Source organism: Peromyscus californicus, unplaced genomic scaffold (genome assembly GCF_007827085.1).
Source record: "Peromyscus californicus insignis strain IS unplaced genomic scaffold, ASM782708v3 Scaffold_7__1_contigs__length_154581171, whole genome shotgun sequence".
NCBI classification, from domain to species: Eukaryota; Metazoa; Chordata; class Mammalia; order Rodentia; family Cricetidae; genus Peromyscus; species Peromyscus californicus.
In genome coordinates, this window is record NW_026294595.1 from 39,310,094 (window position 1) to 39,333,169 (window position 23,076).

A 23,076-nucleotide genomic window follows, 5' to 3' on the forward strand; every position below is an offset into this window, starting at 1 on the left:
CTTGATCCTCAGTTGGCAGAACTATTTGGGCATGATTAGGAGGTGTGTTCTTGTTGGAGAAGGTGTGTCATTGTGGGTGGACTTTGAGATTTCAAAAGACTCATGGGATTCCCAGTGATCTCTCTTTGCCTCATGGTTGTGCATCAGGATGTGAGCTCTTAACTGTTCCTTCAGTCCACCATTGTCTTAGTCACTGTTCTCTTACTATGAAGAGACACCATGACTAAGGCAATTCTTACAAAAGAAAGCATTTAATTGGGGCCTTGCTTACAGTTTAATTGTTGATCTTAGTGTCTGTGCTACTATTGTCTATTCAGGAAGTTGTCTTCTGTGCCAATGTATCTTGTACTTCTTGATTGGGAATTGAGGCTGTTAGTATTCAAAATTATTGTTGAGAAATGATGATTTTATGGTGTACCGTCTTATTAAATAAGAAACACAGAGCCGATTCAGAGATGAAAGCCAAGAGGTCAGAGTGATAGCTAAGAGCTGAGATTAAAAACCTTACCATTCCTGCCGCTGCTGTCCTACCTCTTCACAAGAGACCTACTTCCTGTGTCTGTCTTTTTTTTATAGAGTTTCTGTTCTGCCTTCTCTTTGGTTGTAAACCCAACCACATGACCACTGCCTGTCTGTACAGACCTCCAGGTCTTCTATGGTTGGTATTGAGATTAAAGGCATGTGTCTCCAATGCTGGCTGTATCCTTGAAGACACAGAGATCTATCTAGCCCTGCCTACCAAGTGCTGGGATTAAAGGCGTGCACCACCACCACCCAGCTTTTGCTATGGCTTGCTAATAGCTCTGACCCCCGGGCAACTTTATTTATTAACATACAAATAAAATCACATTTCAGTACAAATAAAATATCACCATATTATGGTGTTTATTTCCTTAGTTCTTCTTTGCACAATCACCATCCTGTCATTATTTATTTCCTCTCTGTTACCTCTTATCCTATTCAATATGAAATATTCCTGCTGATATTCTTTGTAAGGCTGGCTTGGTGGTCATGAATTTTTTAATTATGGAAAGGTTTTCTTTTGCTTCAATTATCACAGATGATAATTTTTGCAGGTAAAGTAGTCCAGGTTGGCCTCTGTTTTCTAGAAATTAAAGCACATTTCTCCACACTCTTTTGATTTGTAAAGTTTCAATTGAAAACCCAGCTGTTATTCTGATGGGTCTGCCTTTCTGTGTGACTTGACCCTTCTCTCTTGCAGCTTTCAGTACCCTTTCTGTTCTATGTTTAATGTTTTAATTATAGTATAGCACAGAGAGTTTCTTTTTGTGTCCTGTCTATGTGTCTGTGTGTGTTTGTGTCTCTTTTACCTGAGTGATCATCTCCCTAGATTTGGCTAGTTTTCTTATGATTTTGTGACAATACTGTCCATCTATTTTACTTGGAAATGCTCTCCCTCTTTCTATGAGCTTTTAATTTATAGATTTATCTTTTCTTGATGTCCCAAACTTCTCAAACATTCTGTTCCTGTGGTTAAAAACTTTTTATGAAAATCATTTTCTTTGATTGAATGATAAAATTTCTCTACCTTGTCTTCAAGCCCTGATATTTTGTCTTCTGCATGATCCATTCAGTTTGGTGAGGATTTCCACTATTTTTCTTAGACTTCTTGGATTTTTTAAAAAAAATTTCCAGATTCGTTTCAGTTTGGGTTTTCTTCAATATTCCTTTCTCTTTACTGAATCCAATTTTATAACCTGAATTGTTCTCATTATTTCATTATAATTGTTTATTGTGATACTTCCTTATGGCTTCTAGGATTTTTGATTAGAAACTCTTGTCATTGAAATTGCTTTTTCTCTCTATGTAAGGTATCTTGGCTGCTTGTAAGACCCTTTCTTTGCCTTTAGTTTTCAGCATTTTAATTGTTGTATTGTATTTGCAAGTGTAGCTAGAGTTTTCCTGCCTGACCCACAGTTAGGACAAATCTCTCTCACCTGCCAGTCCCACAGCAGCTCAGACCCGACCAAGTAAACACAGAGACTTACATTGCTTACAAACTGTATGGCCATGGCAGACTTCTTGCTAACTGTTCTTACAACTTAAATTAGTCCATTTCCATTCATGTATACCTTGCTACATGGCTCGTGGCTTACCGGCATCTTCACATGCTGTTTGTCATTGTGGCAGCTGGCAGTGTCTCTCTCAGCCTTCCACTTCCCAGCTTTATTCTCCTCCTTGTTCCGCCTATACTTCCTGCCTGGCCACTGACCAATCAGTGATTTATTTATTGACCAATCAGCAACACACTTGACATACAGACCATCCCACAGCATGCAAGTGTTCTCTAGAGGAACAGAACTGATAGAATGAACATATATAAACTAAAAGGGAATGTATTAGAGTAACTTGCAGGCTGTATTCCAATAATAGCTCTCTCCTGATGAATCTGATAATTGTCTATGAGGCTGGGTATTTCAGCTAGTATTGAGTCCCGAAAATTATTATTGGAATCCAGAAAGAGTAGGTTCTAATACAAGCAGCGGGATAGATGAACTTGTCAGTAAGAGAAAGCACAAGTAGGCAAAAAGCACAAGCTTCCTTTTCCCATGTTCTTTTATATGCCTGCTACCAGAAATTTGGTCTATATTTGGGGTGGGTCTTCTTACCTCATATATTTGGATGCTTGGTCTTCAGTTGGCAGAACTGTTTGGGAAAGATTAGGAGGTATGACCGTGCTGGAGGAGATGTGTCACAGGGTTGGGCTTTGATGTTTCAAAAGCCCACTCCATTCCCAGGTTCTCTTTCTCTGCCTCCAATTTTGGATAAGATTTAAGGTCTCAGCTACTGCTCCAGTGCCATGCCTACCTGATGCCATGCTCCCTGCCATGATAGCCATGGACTCACTCTCTGAAACTGTAAAGCAGCACCAAATTAACTGATTCTTCTATAAGTTGTATTGGTCAGGTGTAGTATCACAGCAATAGAAAAGAAATTTAAGATTCCTAGTCAGTTTGCTTTTTCCTTTCTTGGATGCATTATGATTAGGGTTTTTACATGTTACTCCTTGGGTACTGAAGTTTCTGGCCAGTCTGCCTTCTTTCTATATATCTGAGTTTTTATTGTTTGCTTTGTATAATGTTCAGGGTTTTTAGTTGTACTTAGCTTGGGAAAGAGGAAAGTACTTATATCTCCTTTTCTTTGGATACTGTCTTTTAATGTCTTAAAATACAACAGATTAAAAAATATTATTGAGGTAAGGAGTTCTTGGGATAAGAATGGGATAATTTTCTCGTCCAAGGGCTGAGAATTATAGACTGTTGAATTCTAAGCTCTAATTGAGAAATCTGCATCATCCCTTCCTTGTAAGAGTCAGGAGGCATCATGGAAGAGGTGGATGGGAAGAACTTAATATCTGGATGAAGGGATGGAATATTGTAGAATGATGTCTTTCTGACATAACATGGACATTGCTTTCTTTAACACTTAGCTGTGATTGCCTGCACAAGACCTGTGCATGATTGGGCCAATCAACATTTCATCATGGAGTAAAGGAGTAAGGAAGGGCCCAGGTGACTAAATCCCTCTCCTAAGATTTATAGACAGTTAATGATTACCAGTGAAGAGACTTCTGAGGACCCCCCACCCCCAGTTCCTGTAGGCAGTTAATAATGGCTGCTAGAGGATACAGCTATGGATAAGTTTCCCATAGTTGTGTAAGTAATCTCTTACTCATGTTTCTGTAAGTAACCTTAATATAAAGGTAGAAGGTCACTGAACAAAATAAAACCAAACCTGTGAAAATGGAAGTAGATCTAGAACTAGTTGGGAAGAGGAGCAGAATCAGTAGAAGTATGAGGGGGATGACAGGGTGATAAGGGTGAATATAATCAAAATACATTTTATGCAGCTCTGCAACTTTCATAATAGAATATCAGATTATGTATAACTAATGCATGCCAATAAAACACAAAATGAGAATGAGATAGTTTTCAGCACAGGGAGGGAAAAGACAAGGAAACAGATTCTGTCAACATTTTAAAAAATGAAAGGAAAGGAAAGAAAGAAAAACAAATTTGAATAATGATTGACTATTTGCTTATTTGTTAAGCACTCAGCAAACATACACATGCAACTCTGTACCTGGCAGTGCGACTAGGGTTAGCACTCCAAGGATAAACATGATTGTTTTTTCCTATTAGCTCAACATCTAGTAGAGGCTTCTACTCAAGGAAGCAAATATTTACAGCATCTTGTGGTACGTCTGGAAGAAGTAGAAGGTCTTTAATTAATGAGAAGATGATGTAAATGAAAAGAATGGTTTGTTGAAAGGCAAAGTAGCATAACATTATTTTGAGCTTATGGAAAATGGCAAGAGTTGATATAAAAAAAGAGCAAGGACTTCATATTGTGAACAGTAGATGATCAGGCCAAAAATACCTTCAAATCTTCAAGGCCATGTGCTGGGGATGCTGTGAATGTGTTGCTCTGATTGACTGATAAATAAAATGCTGATTTGCCAGTTGCCAGGCAAGAAGTATAGTATAGACAGGAAAAGCAAAAAAGAAAATTCTGGTAACAGGAAGGCTGAGTCAGGAGATGCTGCCAGCCGCCTCTGCCATGAGAAGTAAGATGTAAAGATACCAGTAAGCCAAAAGCCATGTGGCAACTTATAGATTAATAGAAACAGGCTAATTTAAGATATAAGAACTAGATAACAAGAAGCCTGCTACAGCCATAGAGTTTATAAGTAATGTAAGTCTCTGTGTGTTTACTTGGGTCTGAGCTGGTGCAGGAGCCAGATGGACACAGGAAAACTCCAGCTACAGCCTTGCTAAGAAGGTTTTATACTCTTGAATGAGCACCAAAAGACATAATCTTTGGGCAAATATGAAAAGTATATATATATATATATATATATATATATATATATATATATATGAAGTGTAACAAACCATTAATTCATATGCAAACTAAAAAATTAATAATAAAGAGAAAAAAAAGAGAAAATGAATGAAAAATCCCCAAATGGCTTTTTTTTCCTATTTGTGTCTACATGCATTCTTTAGTTTCTCTTTCTATGTGCTGGGTCTTAAGACTTACTGCTTTGCCTTCATCTGTCATATATGATCATCTGCCATAAGACTGGGGAAAGCAGGGGCTGTTGACATGGTTCATTGGGTGGAGGCATTTGCCACCAAGCCTCACTACCAGAATTCAGTCCCTGGGACCTATATGGTAGAAGAGAACTGATTTCTTTGGGTTGTCTTCTCACCTCTGCAAGCACACTGAGTTAAGTATACAGGCCTCCTCTCTCAAATAAGTAAATAAATAAACTTAAAGAGCCAGGGGTGCTGGCACACGCCTTTAATCCCAGCACTTGGGAGGCAGAGGCGGGTGGATCTCTGTGAGTTCGAGGCCAACCTGGGTTACAGAGTGAACTCCAGGAAAGGCACAAAGCTACAAGAGAAACCCTGTCTCGAAAGAAAGAAAGAAATGGGAGAGTAATGTTTGCTTAAATATTTAAAGTAACTAGATAGAAGTGTGTAGCTAGGAGAGACACACGGTAAACTCAGAAAAACCTGTTGTTTCAGATCTGTTCTCAGATTCCATCTTCAGTAGTTGTTAGAATTGGGTGTTTACATTTGGTAGTACCTGGCTAGTGTAATAGTCACCTTACAACTCTGTTACCCTCTTAACTACTTTAGCCTACTAATCAACAATGTTTTTTTTTTTTTAGAATCTAATAGAATTATACACTGATAAGGGCATATTAAACTAAACAGTCCATATTTATCTTGACAAATGGGAATGTATGTTTCTAGCTCATTATGTTAGATAAATGTATTTTATCTTGCCAAATTTCCATTATTTTTTCATTATTTTCTACTTCGTTATCTGCACCTATGGCTATTTTTTGTTTCTGACTATATTTCATTCATATTTTAAACATTCCCTTCTCCCACAATACTGTATGGTATTTCTAATGTATTGCTATATTTTTAAGAAGCTCATATACAATAACACTTTATTTTTATGCTGTCTAAATCTTTTATTTAAAGACATCTGGTATGGTTGCTCAGTGGACAAAATATGACAGTGCTGAAAAGCAGTATTAGCAATTCTTATGACTTCCTACATATTTCAAGATGTTTATGGCAGAAATTATATACTATGTAGATGGAGCAGCAGATTAAGAGAAACATTCATCATTGATATGCTGCTGTTTACTTGTTTGTGACCTTGAGAAAACCATAATCTTCTTATAGTCTCCAATATATACATAATAGGAACATTGAGATTTTTAAACACAATTTCACCCTTCATCAAGGAAATTTCTCTTTGCAACAGATGGAGACCACTACAGAAAACCACAACCAATCAAAATGCAGAGTTGAGGAACCCAGTCCCAATAGATACATCTACATACCACTCTTGAACCCAAGGTTCAGGTAACATTTTGGAAGAGGGGGAAGGCATATTTTAAGAGCCAGAGGATCAGGGAGTTTGCTGTGAGATTGTGTCTCCTACTAGTATCAAAAGCTGCACCCATTAAAATCTCATTAACATGACTGTAGAAACATGGCCTGACACCAATGGATTTGCCATAGTGGTTTGGATAAGCCTGTGAGGCCTCAATCCTACACAAAGAACTGCAGACAACTGAGGAAAGCTGGGAATGAGAGAGGTTGTGTTTCCCAGGGAAGAACATGCCGGTTGTCTGGTGTCCCATCAACCTTGAAAACATACATACGAGTACCATTATATGGACTGAACAGGTTATATTTAGGAGTATATATGTATATGCTTATAAGAATGTAACAACAATTAGTGAAAAAAAAGAGGCCATGGATTTAGAGGGGTGTAGGAGGATAAGGGAGAGTTTTAAGGGAGGGAAGAGAGTACTGTTGTAATTATATTATAATTTCAAAAATAAAATAAAAATGTATAATATGTTACTCCTGCTGTTTCTAAAGTGGCTTATTTGGAAAAGATCCCTATATGATTAGTGGTAACTTTTTGTTTGAATTCCTTTATGAATTATAAAAAGTTATGAAAAATAACACTGAGCTGCACTTTTGTGTGTGTGGTGCATGTACATGTCTGTGTGGATGTGTTTGGAGGCTCGAGGTCAGTGTTGGGTGTCTTCTCCATTGCTTTCCCCGTTACTTTATGAGACTGGGTCTGCAGTCCACTGATTGGCAAGCCTGACTGACCATTAAGTTGAAGAGATCACCTTTCTGCACTCCACTCCTAGCAGTGGGATCATGGGCACACACACACACACACACACACACACACACACACACACACACACACACACACACACACACACACCCCTACCTACATTTTGCAGTTTGCATGTGGCTGATGAGAGTATGAATTCAGTTCTTCATGCTTGTCTGATAGAAACTGTATCAACTGAGCCATCTCCGTAGCCCTTGAACTTTTACTCATACTAAAATTTTCTTAGATATTAAAATATTTTAGATATTAAAGCTGAATTAGGAGCTGTAGATATGACTTAGCAGTTAAGAGTGTGCTGGGTTTTCAGAGAACCTCAGTTTGTTTCTAGCACCCATGTTGGGCACCTTCTTACTGTCTGTAACTTCAGCTTCATATATCTGATACCCTTGACTGGACTCTGAGCATTTGCCTGCCCTTCGTGTGTGCATGCGCGCGCGCGCGCGCACACACACACACACACACACACACACACACACACACACATTAAAATATAAAAATTAACACTTTCAAACAATTAGTCGGGTGGGGAATATAACTTAGTGGTAGAATGTTTGCCTAGCATGTACAAGACCCCAGGTTTTATCTCCAGTACCCCAACACACACACACACACACACACACACACACACACACACACAAAAAAAAAAAAAAAAAACCAAACAAACAAAAACACAAATCTCTCCTAATCTGATTAATACTGAGTTAGTATTAATCTAAATCTGAAAAAATTGTTAGAAAGTTGCAACTGTTTTTCTGCATATATATTTGGTTTTTTGAGATGAGGTTTCTCTGTGTAGCTCTGGCTGGCCTTGAACTCACAGAGATTCACCTGCCTCTGCCTTCTGTGTGCTGGGATTAGAGGCTTGCACCCCCACCAACCAGCAAAGACTAAATTCTCTTTTTCAGAATTATTATTATTTTCTGCATAAAGGAAGTAATGGTTGAAGGCAGGGGTGGAGTTACTTTGAAAACTTTCTGATAATCCCAGACTATCTCAGCTTCCATCTGGTTGCCTCAAGTACGTTTTTTTTTTTTTTTTTTTTGTTTTTCGAGACAGGGTTTCTCTGTGTAGCTTTGCGCCTTTCCTGGAACTCACTTGGTAGCCCAGGCTGGCTTCGAACTCACAAAGATCCGCCTGCCTCTGCCTCCCAAGTGCTGGGATTAAAGGCGTGCGCCACCACCGCCCGGCGCCTCAAGTACTTTTAAGATTGGTTCTATCTCTTTTTTTTTAATAGTTTTAATTCAGAGGCATTAATTGATTAAATACTAACTCTCACAAACTATATAATGAATGAATGATATTGTATGAGACACAAACAAGAGGCAGGTCATCATTTGCTATTCAAACTTGTGTATCATGTCCTCTGCTAGTAAATGTCATCCCGATTCAAATTACTAGAAGTGATAACTTATTTATTATTTATTTAAACTTTGTTTTTTTTTTCTTTGTTTTTTCGAGACAGGGTTTCTCTGGGTAGCTTTGCGCCTCTCCTGGAACTCACTTGATAGCCCAGGCTGGCCTCAAACTCACAGAGATCCACCTGGCTCTGCCTCCCGAGTGCTGGGATTAAAGGCGTGCGCCACCACCGCCCGGCCTTTGAAAGTCTTCATGTGGCTTTGTTGAGGGTGGGGGAAAGGGACTTGTACCTGTAACCCTAATTCTCTCAGATATGCATGCTTCTGATGATTTCCTGCATTTTTAGAGTAATTTATTATAAATATTTCACTGTCATGTGGAAAACTTGTTTAAAAAAAGGGAATAATTTCCACTTACTATGTATTGACTATGGTCATGAATATTTATTTAAATCAAAGATCAAGGTTCAGACAGACCAAGGACCTGGATACCTTGTGATCACAGGGAGGTTTTAAGGTGGTAATTCCTTTTTTAGTTGAAGTGATTTTAAAATGGTGCATGCTCAGTAGAGGTGCAGGAGAAGAGGGATGCTGGGTTTTCTCTTCTTCACATTATGCATGCCAGATATATTTTGCTTTCCTCAAAGAGTTGTACTATCTTTACTCCTTCTTTAAATCTGTTGCTTTCTAAGCATAATACCAAAGGCAAATATCATGAAGAAAAAAGTGATAGGTTTACTATAAAAACTCTAAGCCCTCTGTTTGTCAAATCCAGTACAAACAAGAGTGAAAGACAACAGACAATGGGGAAGAGTGGTGCAATGGATATGGTGATCAAAGGCGAAAGTCCTCTCAAACCACCCTGAAAGTGCAAAAGAGCATGCAGTGCGTGCCAGGCCATCTTTCCTTCTGTAGAGCTAGGAACTGTCATGTTTATTGTACAGATAGAGAAATTGAGACGTAGAGAGGTCTTTCATTCAGTAATGAATTATAAGCTTAACATCTGTTGGGTTGTCTGACTCTGGAATCATGTTCTTAACCTGTAAACTATACAGTTTTTCATTCCTACAGAATGAAAGGTTTATACCAAGTACCAATAATGATACTCTCTAGCTAGTGAGGGTATTAAGATTTTGTTTTTATTTTTCTAAATTTTGACACTAAAGGAAGTGTAAAATTTTCTTTAAATGACCTCTTGTTATATGTAAGATTTTTAAAAGCATCATTAGATATTTGCAAAAGAAAAATGCCAATCTTTTCATCCCGTTTTAATTCCTAATAGATGGCACACAGTGGATAATTATCTTGTTTTTAAAATGACCAGTTCTTAATATGTTATTTTAGGTCAGCTTGAATGATGTTTTATTTATAATTCTATGTGCCAGGCAGTGGTGGCGCACGCCTTTAATCCCAGCACTTGGGAAGCAGAGGCAGGCAGATCTCTGTGAGTTTGAGGCCAGCCTGGGCTACAGAGTGAGTTCCAGGAAAGGCGCCAAAGCTACACAGAGAAACCCTGTCTCGAAAAACAAAAACACAAAACAAAACAGAACAAAAAATTCTATGTGAATTCTTCAGAGTCTCATTTGCTGACAAAATTATATATTTTTCTTTCTTTAATTTCTTGATGGTTATATTTATCTTCTATTTGTGATTGTTTTTATATATTTTCTTTCTTTACAAAGTTCTCCCTGTTCATTCTTTCATAACACAGTTTCCAGCATTCACCCTGTCTTTTTCCTACACAAAGAACATCCTGCCCTTCCACTGGCATAGAATATTTTTGTGAAAATGTTTCAGATTATTTAACCCAATTGTTCATAATTGGTTTATTTTCATTATTTGTTCAGTAACTCCATTGTTATATTTTACTTTCTGAGCATTATATCCTTTCATTAGGATCTTGCTCTTGAGCAGTTGGATTTTTTCCTTTTGAGAAAATAATCTCTCTTCTGATTTCAGTCAGTCGATTTATATTTGGAAGCATGGCACAGTTCTAGATGATTCAATCTGAGAAAGAACAAAAAAAGATCTCTGGCACTCATTTCTCCTGAGAGAAGCTCCAAAAGGTGTCTAGTGTATGGTGAGTTCCTTATCTCTGTTATGTGCATTAAGAAGCACAAAGCAGGCAGGGATTAGAAACTTGAATTAATAGCATTACATCCTAAGAAAGTATTCTGAGGCTGCAGTACACGTCTAAATTACGACATGTTTTGGTGGTTTGATTTGCTGCAGTTCTAGGATTTGAACACTGAGTGGCACTAAAGCCTAGGTCACAGATGAAATATTAATCCAAAATTTAAGATTCAGGGGTCTATTGATAGGTAAAATGACTTTGGGAGGTACAAGTGGGATTTCTCAAAAGTACTTTGAGCATAAAGAAGATAAGAAGGTTAGTTTGACAAGGAGTTGTTTTGGGAACTGGAATCTAGCTACCCTATTCTATCTGCAAATTGCTAAAGAGGCAAAAGGCAAACTGTTTTGAAATGATTAAAGACAGTCAGCCTCTTTGCAGTTATTCCTGAGCATTCCCATTCTCTTTCTATTTAAACGAGGAAGAAAACATTCTTAGAAAAAGATTTGCAGCTAGAATTCACCTTGGAGTAGATGGCAGTATAAATGCTTGTATGCCTATAGTTGTCGAGTATACAGTAAATATTACTTCTAGAATCAAACTTCAAACACTAGAGATAATTTATGTGCTTTTGTACTTTTTTCCCTGAATGTGGTAGTTTTCAATGGTATTAAAATAAAGTTAAAAATTGGTTCTTAGATTTTGGTTATTTTGGAAGAAAAAATGCTTCTTAAGTTTTGCTAGTTCTCTGAACTTTAAATAAATGGAAAAAAATACACAGGACTGGAGAGAGCTCAACAGTGAAAGGCATTTACCATCAAGTCTGATCCCTGGAATTTATACGGTGGAAGGCGAGAACTGCATCCCTCAAGACTGTCCTCTCACCGCCACATATGCATGTCCTTGCACACACACACACACACACACACACACACACACACACACACACACACACACACACACACACAATATATATATATATATATGTATATATATATGTATATATATATATCACAGAATAGCAGGCTTCCTTGTGTTGTTTTAATGTGTGCTTAGTTTTGGAGCATTCTTGCCACTCTCCCCTGCTCCTCTCTCCCATCCCTTTTTCCTTCTATCCCATCTCCATGTTCATTTCTGCTCCCAGTGTTCCTCTTTTTATTTTCATATCACATGCGTTTTATTAACTTCCCTACCACACTCCCTCAAAACCTTTTATCTTCCATTTCATAGACCTCTTTCTTGTTTTTTTGTCCTCTGTATACACCTAAATACACAACTTGAGCATTTAGAAACCAGGATCAACATATGAAAAGAAATGTGAGGTATTTGTCTATTTGATTCCAAATATAATATTTTCTAATTTTGTACATTATTTTCAAATTTCTTGATTTTTTTCCTTTATATTTATTTCACTGAGTTTATCTGCCACATTTTAATTATCCTTCATCTATAGATGGACATGTAGACTGATTCCATTTCCCTGCTACTGTCAAAAGAGCAGCAATAAACATGGATGTGCACTTGTCTCTATGGTAGGATATAGAGTCATTTTAGTATATATATGTCCAGGAGTGGTATAGCTGGGTCTTATGTCTGTTCATTTTTTAGTATATTGAGAAGCTGCCACACTGATTTCTATAGTGACTATAATTTTACTCTCTCATCAGCAGTGATTAGGGGATCCTTTTTTTCAACATTTTTCCAAGATTTGTTGTAATTTGCTTTCTTGATTCTGACTGGGGTGAGATGGAATCTCAAAGTAGCTTTAATTTACATTTCTTGGAAGGGCAACAATTTTGAAGACTTAAAATTATTTATTGGCCATATGTATTTCATCTCTTAAAAATATTCTGTTCAGTTTGATGACTCATTTATAGATTCATAGTTATTTTTTGGTCTTATGTTCTTGCAGTTCCTTATATATTCTAGATATTAACCTCTTGTTTGAAGTATTGCTTTTACTTGCAAAGACTTTTCTCCCCCATTCTGCAAGTTGTCTGCTCACTCTGTTGAAAATTTCATTAGCTTTTCAGAAGCTTTCAGATTTCAGGTAGTAACTCCATTTGTAAATTCTTGGAACAATTTCCTGTGTTATTAGGGTTCTAATTATTGGCTATATTTATGGCCTGTGTCCTAAAGTGCTTTCCCCATGTTTTCCTTTAGTGGTTTCAGTGTTTCAGATTTTAAATTAAGGTGTTTAATTCAGTTTGAATTGATTTTTTTTGTGCAAGCTGAGAGATATGGATATAATTTCATTTTTTACAAATATATATTCCATTTTCAGCACCATTTGTTGAATAGGCGGTCTTTTGCCCAGTATATGGCTCTTGATACCTTTTATAGAAACTGTGTCCATAGCTGTGCTGGTTTATCTCTGGGTGCCCTATTATGTTCAGTTGCTCTACATGTCTACTTTTGTGTCACTATTATGCTGTTTTTTGTCGCTATAAATGTGTAGTACAGCTTGAGATCAGATAATGCAATGTCTCTAGCTATGCTTCCTTTACTTTGAATTGCTTTGGATATTCATGGCCTTTTGTGTATCCATGTGAATTTTAGGACTTCCTTTTTCAGTTCCATGAAAATGTCATTGGAATATGATTGATACTGCATTGAATATGTAGATTACTTTTGGTACTAAAGCCCTTTTCACAATATTAATTCTGACAATCCAGGAGTGTGGAAGGTTTTCCCATCACTTAGTGTCTTCTTCAATCTCTTTATTCAGTGTCCTCAAGTTTTTCTTGTAGAGGTTTTTCATCTCTTTGCTAGGCTTATCTCTATGTATTTTTAAATGTTTGTGAATGGGGGCATTTTTCTCAACTTGTTCTTAGCAAATTTACTGTTAGTATATACAGAAGTTACTCAGTTTTGCATGTTGATTGGGTGTCCTGAAACTTTAATGAAAGGGTTTATCAGATCTAAAAATTTTCTACGGGTTTTATGGAGTCTTTTAAGTATAAAATCATGTCACCTACAAAAAGAGATAGTTTAACTTGTACTTTTCTAGTTTTTTAAATTCATTTTATAATTTTATTTCATTGCTATTGCTAAGACTTTAAGCTCTATATCGAATATGAGTGGAAAGAGTGGGTACCCTTGTCTCATTCCAGGTATTAGAGGAAATGTTATTGTATTTTCCCATTTAGTATATATTAGCTATATGTTTATCACACACATAATATATATATATGTGTATACTTACACACACACACACACACACACACAGAAATAAAGTATTGAGGTATGTCTCATCTGTTCCAAGATTATTCAGAGCTTTTATCAGGAAGGCACATTGAACTTTACCAAATCCATTTTCTGCATATATTGAAATGATTATGTGACTTCTGTCTTTAAGTCTATAAATATTGATATTATATTTATGGTTCATATATGTAGAATCAACCTTACCTCTATGGGATAAAACCATTTTGGTTACAATATATGATCCTTTTTTTTTGTATTTTATAATTTAATTTAATTTTACATATCAGCCACGGATTCCCCTGTCCTCACCCCTCCCGGCCTCCCCCCCCCCCCCCCGCCTTCCCTCCAGCCCACCCCCCATTCCCATCTCCTCCAGGGCAAAGACTCCCCTGAGGATTGAGTTCAACCTGGTAGATTCAGTCCAGGCAGGTCCAGTCCCCTCCTCCCAGGCTAGCCAAACTAATGGAAACACATGAACTATGAACCAATAGCTGAGGAGCCCCCAACTGAATCAGGCCCTCTGAATAAGTGAGACAGTTGAATATATGATCTTTTAAATGTGATCTTTATGGTTTGCATTTACTTTGTTAAGAATTTTTGTATCACTGTTTGCCAGAGGTATTGGTGTTAAGTTTTCTTCTTTCTTTCCTTCCTTTGTTCCGTCCTTCCTTCGTTCCTCCATTCCTCCCTCCTCCCTCCCTCCCTCCCTCCTTCCTTATTTCCTTTCTTCCTTCCTTTCTTTTCTCTTCTTTTTTTTTCTTCAAAATGCATGTCCTCATCGGTTTTGATGTCAATTATACCAGCTTTGTATAGTGAGTGTGGTAGAGTTCCCTCCCTTTCTATTTTGCATTACAGTTGGAGAAGTGTATTTTAGATCATCTTTGAAAGTTTGATGGAATTCACCAATAAATCCATCTGGTCTTGGGCTTTTCATTTTATCAAGACATTAAATTACTGCTTCAAACTGAATGTTTGTTGTGGATCTTTTAAATTGCTTATATTTTCTGTCTTTAATTTTTGTTAGTCATATGCATTTATAAATGTATCCAATTCTAGATCCTTCAACTTTTCATAATTTATGTATTTGCTGATGTCTTCTGTATTTTATTGGAGTCTTTAGTGACACCTCTCTTTTCATCTCTAATTTTATTAATTTAAAATCTTTCTCTTTTTATTTTGGTTAGTTTGTCCAGAGGCTTTTCAATCGTGTTAATCTTCTCAAAAACTCACACTTTTTCATCTAGTTTTGAACTGTGTCTATCTTTACTGCTCCAAATGGTTAATTCCTACATTTGAGAGCTAAAGGAACAGAACATTAAAGGAGTTAATAAAATCCTTCCTTTCATGGTTAAATGAATTGCATGCATTGTTCTTTTACTCTTTTACTAATCTGTACTGATATATATGTATGTACATATAAATATATTTATGTCTGCATATCAATATAGGCATAGCTATATTTTAACCATCTGATATGTTTGTGTTTGCCTTGCTTTTCTTTTTCTGGAAATTTTTGTGGAATATTGATAGATATTCTAATGAGATCTGTCTGATATGTTTTGCTCTGTTATATGGTAACTTCATTTAAACTCTCTTTCTCCATAAATATGTATATATGTATATTCCTGTTCCATTATTCTTTTTATCCCTTATACCAGTGCATTATATCTCCTTTCCTTTGAAAGTCTCTCTGCATGCTCCTTAGTAATTTGTGGACCTTTATGGGTGTTCCCAAAGAAACACACATCTGAGGATTCAAAGCCAACATTCACAGATGAGAGAATGAATGTGACATTTGCCTTTCTGGGCCTAGGTTGCCTCTCTTAGAATGAATGTCTTCAGTTCTATCAATTTACCTGTGAATGTCACAACCTCATTTTCCTAAACAGCTGAATAATATTCTATTGTGTAAATATACCACATTTCTTTATCCATTCATCTGTTTTTGAACATCTAGGCTATTTTCATTTCCTGGCTATTGTGAGTACTGGCAACAAACATGGATGAGCAGGTATCTTTAGAGTAGAATATGGAGTCTTTTGGGTATATACCCAAGAGTGTTATAACTGGATCATATGGTAGATCTATTTTTTTTTTTTTGCTTTTGAAACTTCCACACTGAGTTCCATAGCAGTTTTATCAATTCACAGTCCTACCAGCAATGGGTATTTTTTTGTTGATTATTTAAATACTAATGAGTATGATGCAATCTTTTCTGATTAGAGTTGGTTTAAAGTCTTTTTATTGAACATAAGAACAGCTATGATTGCTTGTTTCCTGGTTTTATTTGTCTGAAGTGCCTTTTCCATCTGAGATGGTGTCCATCTTAGTGAGGTGTCTTTCTTGGGGGCAGCAAAAAGAAGAGTCCTGTTTTCTCCTCTCTTCTGCTATTCTTTTTAATTGGGAACTCGAGACCATTAATAATTGGAGTTGAAAAAGAATGTTATTTCCTGTTATTTTCCCGATGTTTTGGTGTTTTCTTAGACCTCTTTTGGATCTTGGTTACACTTTGCCTTCCAGCATCCACAGTTAAAGCTTGTTTAGTGGTCATGTTTACCATTAGTCTGTTTTAGTCATGAAAAATTTTTACTTCTCCTTCAGACTTGATGGTAGTTGTCAGGGTATCACAGTCTGTATTGGTAGTTGTGATCTTTCAGAACTTAGTGTCCATCTTTCCCAGACCTTCTGATTTTAGAAGTTTACCTGGAATAATTGGCTGCTGTTCAGTAAGACATGAATTAATATGCCTGGTAAAAGTTAATCCCAAAGCAAGCAGGCAGGCGGATCTCCAGTGACAGAGAAGGCACTGGATCATAGGAGGCAAAATGCTGGTGAGAGTGGGAAATGAGTAGGGCAACTTATAACCAGATACTGATGCATTCCTGAATTCAACAGACAGTTTACTCTTGAAGATGGATCATACTTAGTTACCATAGAAGCAGGACTGGCCTCAGATTTAAAGCAGGTTGTTGATATAGTGTAGTAGTTTTTAAAGCTTCTGATTGCTCCAAAGCCAGTGTCAAGTTTTGACTTTTATAAGATTTGTTGGTAGAAGTGAAAAATAATAATACAAAGTAGCAAGAATGTGGTGTGTGCCTGAATAATGTAAGGACAAATTCCAAATACTGTACATTTACATTCATTCTAAATAATATATGATGTGATAATATGCACATATATTTGATTTTTAATGACGAATTCAGAGAATTATTATGAAATCCATTCTTATTTGATTCTTTTTATATAGCCAATTCAGAGATGTTTATTAAATTTGTTTTACTATAAAATGCTTATCATCAATATACATTAAATTATTGCATTTTTATAAAATTTCATTTATACAATTAGTGTGCCTATGCTGGTTACTTTTTTGTTAACCTGGCACAAGCTTGGATCATCTGAGAAGAAAGAACTTCAAATGAGAAAATTTCTTGGTCAGACTGGCCTATTGGGGCATTTTGTTGATTAATGATTGATATGGAGGAGCCCAGCCCACTGTATGTGGGGCCACTTTTGGGTAGGTGGACCTACACTGTATAACAAAGATAGCTGAGAAAGCCATGGAGAGCAAGGGGTAAGCAGCACTCTGCCATGGTCTCTCCTTCAGTTCTTGCCTCGAGTTAGTACTGTGGCTTCCTCAATGATGGACTATGATACAGAAATGTCCGCCAAATAAACCCTTTTGCTTTTGGCCGTGTGTTTATCACAACAATAATAGAAAGCAAATTAGGATAATGCCTAAGAGATAATTCCTATATGTATAAAATTATAATGATCTCTTTCAGGACTTATTCACTTGTGACTCCTTTTTTTCCAAGAAATGGTTTTTTTTTTGTTTTATGGTTTTTTTTTTTTTTTTTTTTTTTTTTTTTTCCGAGACAAGGTTTCTCTGTGTAGTTTTGGTGCCTGTCCTGGATCTTGCTCGGTAGACCAGGCTGGCCTCAAACTCAGAGATCTGCCCGTCTCTGCCTCCTGAGTGCTGGGATTAAAGGTATGTGCCACCACTGCCCGGCTGCTGAAGAAATTTTTATGTCTCCCTGAGTGCATCGTATATAAAATAGGTATGCAGATCAAGCATTTACTAGTTATATATCATAAATAAATTTCTATTAAAGACACTCTTTGCTATAAATGTAATTTTGATATTAAAGATGGAAGTACATTTACATACTAATGACATTGATGCACCTATTTATTTTTACATAAAGAACTAAATCTTGGATGAATATTTCATACCACAGGACCTATAACATTTTTCAGAGTTGGTTGATAGTTTGAATTTATAATTGTCAATACTGAGAATGCCACTTTACATAATTATGTAGTGCAAAAATGGCAGATCTATGTTTAGGGCCATGGAAAAAAATGTTGGTAATTTTGTCTTAATTCAAAGTCAAAACTTATTTAACAGATTTTAAAAATTAAATTCAAGTCAACAAGTCAAACAGCAATTTTCAAAATCAAACATTCTTCTGGGCATGGTGGGGCTCACATTTAATCTTAGTATTCAGGAAGCAGAAGCAGGCAGATCTCTGTCTTCGAGGCCAGCCTAGTCTACATAGTGAGTTCTAGGCCAAACAAGGCTACATAGTGAGACCTTGTCTCAGAAAACAAAACAAACAACACCCCCCCCAAAAAAAACCCACAAACTGAAAAACCAAGAAAACCCAAACAAAAGAAAAAAATCAAACTTTTGCATAGTACTATCCAATCATATACTAATTTGACACCTAGTAAAGAATGATAGTAGGAAAAGATTGTCTTTGCTTTCATAATTAAACTATTATTCTATAAGAGCAGAGAATTGTGTAGTAAAATCATGGAAATGTACAGCACACAGTAGTCCTGACTCTGAGTTGAGGTGTTTGAAGCAGTTTTCTTTGGCATTGTGTATTGTGACACATGCACATAGCAATATGGCATATTCTATACTCTGAACAAACACTTGAGTGAAGTCAGGATGAAGCACGGGCAAGCACTGTAAGAAAACACCTCAGATTCATTATGGATTTGATTTTTGAATTAATGTGAGATCATCATACATTCAAAAATCTTTTGCTGTTGCCAAAATTTTCTAAACCCTGTTGGGAACCAGCCTGATCCAAGACTTTCTCAGAGCCCTGAATGAAAGGACAAAGGAAATGCTAGTTCTGTATTCTTGGCTGGGGTAGGCTTGGCAAGATCTGGTTTGGGAATGAGGCCTGGACCTAGAAGTTAAGGTTTCAGTTCCAAAGAACCTGGCTTTCCCTTTTGAAGGGCTGTGGTTATCAGTTCTAAGGAAGCTGTGCATAGGTATCCTGTGTTCTCTTTGCGAACACCAATTTAACTTTCTGTTGACCATGGCCCATTCTCTCCCTGCAATTAGTTTATCAGATGCCGTACTTCTTAATAAACTTACTTGGTGTAAGACATAGCTTATGCAAGACTTCCTAACCTTAGCTTTCCTGTCTTCTCTATCTTCTCTTTCGCTGGTCCACTTTCTCTCATGAATATACCACTGAAGAATGACCTGCTGGCCCAGGTCAAACCACCACATGGTTATGTGACCCCCATATTGGTTTATGACATGTATCTTAAGATGCCAGACTCTAACTCTTCTCTTCATTACCAGAAGCAATCTACATCAGAAGATAATGAAAGAAAAATATACTGAAGCTATTTAAGATAGATTTGAGGAGTAATTTACTCAATGAATATATATTTTTAATTTTAAATACACATCTCTAGATATCTTTCCAAAGGCTTCTTAATGACCATATTGCTTATATTTTCTATTAGTACTTTCATCTTAAGAAACTGTTTCCTTTAATAGATATGCTACCCACATTGCCTCATTTATTGTAGAATAAGTATACCCATGTAACAGACAGGTTTCTTTATTTCACTGGCCCTACACTCCCTAGAATAAAATAAACTTTACCTAAGGAATGAACTCATGGCCTTGTACATATTAGGAAAGCAGTGTTCTACTGAGGTAACATCTTTATGCCTTTAAAAAAACTTTATTTTAAGACAGGCTTTCACTAAATTCTATACTTTGGCCTTGGAATGGTGATCTTCATTCCTTAGCCTTCAGAGTAGCTGTGTTTATTATATGACTATGCCATATTCGGCACAATCTCTCCATATTCAAAATATATATGCATGCAGTTCTTTATGCATTCAGTTTGCAAATGTCATACTGCATCTGGTAACACTTCTTTTAGATTTTGTATAAAATTTAGTTATTGTAGTTTGATACTTCCTTCATTAGATGATAAGTAAGGAATTTATTATTTGTTTACATTTAAAAATGATCAATTCTGGGGCTAGAGAGATAGTGTGGTGGTTAAGATTACTTACTTCTCTTGCAGAGGATATAGATTCCATTTGCACCACCCACATGGTAGCTCACAACTGTCTGTAACTCCAGTTCCAGGTGATTTAATGTCATCTTCTGGCCTACATAAGCACCTGCATGTATGCTATATACATAAACTCTGTTGGCACATTCACAAAAGTAAATGATAAATAAAACAGAAAAATTGTAATTGACATGCAGGAAGGCTATTGATTTGAATGTGTCAATTTTGTATCTTGCCAGTTTGCTGAAGTTTATCAGCTCTAAGAGCCCTTTTTGGTGAATTTTTTTAGGGTCTCTTATTTATAGAATCATATTATCTACAAATAGGAATACCCTGGATAGTTTTCCTATTTGTTTTCCCTTTATTTCCTCTCTTGTCTCATTGCTATAGTTTAGACTTCAAGCACTGTTTTTAATAGAAGAGGAGAGAATAGATACCCTTGTCTTGTTGTTAGTCTTTTTGGGAACTCTTTGAGGTTTTCTCCATTTAGCATGATGTTGGCTGCAGGGTTGTAGTATAGAGCCTTTACTTTGTTGAAGTATGCTCCCTCCATCACTAGCTTCAGCATGACATTTTATCATGAAAGGATTTTACTAGATGATCATGTAGACGACATTTCTAATCAGTCTTATTAAATAAGAAACACAGAGCCAAATACAGAGAGAGGTGCAAGCCTTAGTGATCAGAGAAATAGTCGCCAACTAACCTAAGCTTACCATCTCTCCATAGCTTCCCAAGAGAGCTTCTTCCTGTCTAACCTGCGCCTTTATTGCCTTCCTGTTCTGCCTTTTCATTGGCTCTAAGCCCAGCCACATCACTTCCTCATCACTGCCTCATCTATACAGACCTCCAGGTCTCTATGTTTGGTACTGAGATTAAAGGCGTGTGTCATCACACTTGGCTGTGTCCTTGAACACACAGAGACTCTGCCTGCCATGTGATCAGATTAAGGGTGTGTGCTACCACCACCTGACTTCTGTTTATGGCTGACTATGACCTCTGATCTCCAGGCAAACTTTATTTATTAACATACAAATAAAGTCACACTTCAGCACATATAAAATATCATCACATGATCATGTGATTTCTGTCTTTCAGTCTATTCATATGGAAGATAACATTTATTGATTTACATATATTAAACCATCCCTACATCCCTTGAGTGAAATAAATTTGGTCTTGATCTTTCTGATATGAGCTTTAATTCAGTTTGCCAGTATTCTGCTGAGAATTTTCCATCTGTGTTCATCAGGAAGATTGGGCTGTACTTTTATTGTATATCTTACCTGGTTTTGTTATCAAGGTAATACTGGTGTTTAAAAGGAGTGTGAAAGCTTTTGCAAGTATCTTCCTTTTTATTTCTAATTTTATTAATTGGATCTTGTCTTTTCTTGGATTAATTTGTTAAAAAATGGTCTTTTATAGCAATTAACTCTTGATTTCATTGATTTCCTTCATTTTAAAATGTATTTGTTTCTAATTTATTAATTTCAGCCTTTACTTTTATTTAATTTAAAAATTATTTTTAAAATGTCTCTTGCAATGTATTTTGTTCATATTCCTCCCTCCCACATCCTTACAGATCCTCCTTTCATGGTCTTTCTCCGTTTCAAAGAGGGAGGCGGGGGGGAAGCCCACAATATAAAACAAACCCTCTAAAAGACAAAACACACCAAACTGTAACAACAACAAAAACAAAAAAGTACACAAAATATTTGAAGTCTGTTTTGTGTGTTGGCCATCTACTCCTGAGCATGAGGCTCACCTGGTGTGTGGTTGATCCACACAATAATGTGCATTGGAGAAAACACATTTCCCCTCCCCCAGAAGCATTAATTATAGATAGCTTCTTGGTTAGGGGATAGGACTTTGTGTCCACTGTACTTTCTTCATGCTAAAATGTTGTCTGGATTAAATTTGTGCACATATTATGTATACTGCTGCAGTCTCTATGAGTTCATACATACCTCATCCCTGTTGTATCTGGAAGACAATCTTTCCTTGTAGCTGTCTTCCACCTCTGGCTCTTACAATCTTAATGCCTTCTCTTCGCATAGATCTCTGAGGATTGAGGGGAGGGGATTGATAAAGACATCCATGTAGTCAGTACTGATTTTGATGATTTCTTTCCATCTATTGTTTTGGGTAATGGTTTTTCTTGTTTTTCCAAGGCCTTCAGATGCATCATTAAATTATCAACTTGAGATATTTTAAAGAATTTGATTAAGACTTTTTACCAAGCCAGTATTACTTTGCTTACAAAAGCAGAGAAAAACCCAACAAGAAAGAAAATTAAAACTAACTTTTCTGATGCCCATATATTTAAAAAACTCAATAAAATACTTTCAGACTGAATTCAGAACACATCAAAAAAGATTATCTACCAAGATCAAGTTGGCTTTATCCCAGAGATTCAGGGTTGGTTCAGCATATGCAAATTAAAAATGTAATCCACCACATAAATAGACTCAAAGACAGAAACTACATAACTATCTCATTAGACGCAGAAAAGGCCTTGGATAAAATCCAAAATACCTTCATGATAAAAGTCTTAGAGTATATAGGAATACAGCTCAGCATAATAAAGGCGATATACAACAAACCCATTGCCAACATCATTTTAAATGGAGAAGAACTAAGCATATCCCCACTAATATCAGGAACAAGATAAGAATGTTCACTTTCTCCATTCCTGTTCAACATAATGCTTGAATTCCTAACTAGAGAAATAAGGCAAATGAAGGAGATACAAACTGGAAAGGAAGAAGTCAAAGTATCTTTGTTTGTAGATTATATGATTATATACATGAAGACCCTAAACTCCACTAGAAAACTCCCACAGTTGATAAACACATTCAGCAAAGTAGTAGTATACAGTATTAACACACAA